The following is a 2,332-nucleotide window of genomic DNA, read 5'->3' as shown; positions in this document are numbered from 1 at the left end:
GAGAGTTCACGGTTAGGAGGGGGTTTCTTGGGGGGGGGGGACTGCAAGCCACAGAGCAAATTCAGGGCTGGTGCCTGGCCTGGACGGCCCACACCAGGCCGATCTTGGAAGCGAAGCAGTGCTGAGCCACGGCTAGTCTCGGGTGAGAGACCACCAAAGAAGCCCGAGGCTGCTATGCAGAACCAGGCAGTGGCAAACCGTCTCTGGCGCTGGGAATCTACTACCCCCACCACTGAGTGGCCCCCAGACAGAGAGGGGCAGGCAGCCTCAAGTTACGGGCACCTTGCCAAACACTTGTTTGTTAAGTCCCTTTGGCACTTTGGGTTTTGTCGCACTTTTCATCTCAACAACAGCAGCACAAGAGAGAAAAGAGGCGCTGGCAAGAACTGGAGCCCCTGCTTCAGCCCCCGCACTTTACAATGGGTGAAGGCCCGGTTCCTCTCCTTGCTCCCATTTGCCCTGGGAGGGGGCTGTGGCTCAGTGGCAGAACCTCTGCTTGGCATGCAGAAGGGCCCAGGTTCAATCCCCAGCAGCATCTCCAGTTTAAAAGGACCAGGCAGGAGGGGATGGGAAGGACCTCTACACCTGAGACCCTGGAGAGCTGTCAAGAGGGGCTGTGGCTCAGTGGCAGAACCTCTGCTTGGCATGCAGAAGGGCCCAGGTTCAATCCCCAGCAGCATCTCCAGTTTAAAAGGACCAGGCAGGAGGGGATGGGAAGGACCTCTACACCTGAGACCCTGGAGAGCTGTCAAGAGGGGCTGTGGCTCAGTGGCAGAGCCTCTGCTTGGCATGCAGGAGGTCCCAGGTTCAGTCCCCAGAGGCATCTCCAGTTAAAAAAGGCCCAGGCAGGAGGGGATGGGAAGGACCTCTACACCTGAGACCCTGGAGGGCTGCAAAGAGGGGCCGTGGCTCAGTGGCAGAGACTCTGCTTGGCCTGCAGGAGGTCCCAGGTTCAGTCCCCAGAGGCATCTCCAGTTTAAAAGGACCAGGCAGGGGGTGATGCGTGAGACCCTGGAGAGCCGCTGCCAGTCCGAGCGGAAGAACCCGGGTTCTGATTCAGCGTCGGGCATCTTCAGCGAGCTCCTCTCCTCTCTGGGTTTCTTTGGCAGCATACCATAGGGGAGAAAAACGGCCCTTTGGCCCAAACACTCAGTGCATAATGAGAGAACAGCACCCCCTGGTGGACTAAGACGGTGTAGTCTTGTCCCCCCCCCCCCCCCCCCCCCCTAATGGGACCACATTGGCCTATCCTTCAGGGAGCCGCAGGGAGGGACAGGAGACCCAGGCTCTCCTCTACCTGACAGGGAGGACCGACTTGGCTGCAGAAGAGAGAGTTTGTGTTTGGGGACACGAATGAAGCAGTGCACCCTTGGAACGGCACACCCCATCCAGCTTCCTCTGCCCAGGGTCCAGGGTCCTTCCTCATGGGACAGCCACCTCTGGCAAGGGCACAGTAGCCCCTCTGCCTTCCCATTGGACAGCCCCAGATCTCGGAAGCCAAGAAGGGCCAGCCCTGGTCAGTACTTGGATCGGAGGCCGCCAAGGAAGTCCAAAGTCGCTACACAGAGAAGAGGAGGAGACTGGATCTATACCCCCCATGGCCCTTCTCACTCGGGAGTCTCAGAGCTGCTTACAATCTCCTGTCCCTTCCCCTCCCCACAACAGGCACCCTGTGAGTGGCAGAGCCTCTGCTTGGCACGCAGAAGGTCCCAGGTTCAATCCACGGCAACATCTCCAGTTAAAAAGGACCAGGCAGGAGGGGATGGGAAAGAAAGGTAGGTGGGGCTGAGAGAGCTCTGAGAGAAACTGCTCTTTTTCGAGAACAGCTCAGACCAAGGTCACCCAGCAGCTGCGAGTGGAGGAGTGGGGAATCAAACCCGGCTTTCCCAGATTAGAGTCCACACACTTAACCACCACACCAAACTGGCTCTCCCCAAGCACAAAGACTCCAGAGCCAGAGGACTTAAAAAACAAAGTACAAACTTTATTTTGCTTCTTTACAAAGGCACAAGCCTCTTCCCCCCCCCACTTTTTTAACAAAATATAATAGCATCTCAATGAAACACGAAGAACTGAAAATTATATAAAAAAAACAACCCCCCCCCAAACAAAACGAAGGAAAGTTCTGAGAAAACAGCGGAGGCCGGGGAGGGACCTACCAAACACCACCAGGCTCAAGACACCACTGGCCTAGATCTACAGCCCAACTGGGGGGGGGGAGAGGGAGGGGGGGACACCACAGAAACGCAGCGCTCACGGAACAGAGAGGCTCACACGACCGACCCGTCGGATCCACAGAAGGGATTAAGTGCTTCGAAAGGAGGGAGCGATC

Source organism: Gekko japonicus, unplaced genomic scaffold (assembly GCF_001447785.1).
Source record: "Gekko japonicus isolate JY-2015 unplaced genomic scaffold, Gekko_japonicus_V1.1 scaffold78, whole genome shotgun sequence".
NCBI classification, from domain to species: domain Eukaryota; kingdom Metazoa; phylum Chordata; class Lepidosauria; order Squamata; family Gekkonidae; genus Gekko; species Gekko japonicus.
This window is presented reverse-complemented; position numbering follows the sequence as displayed.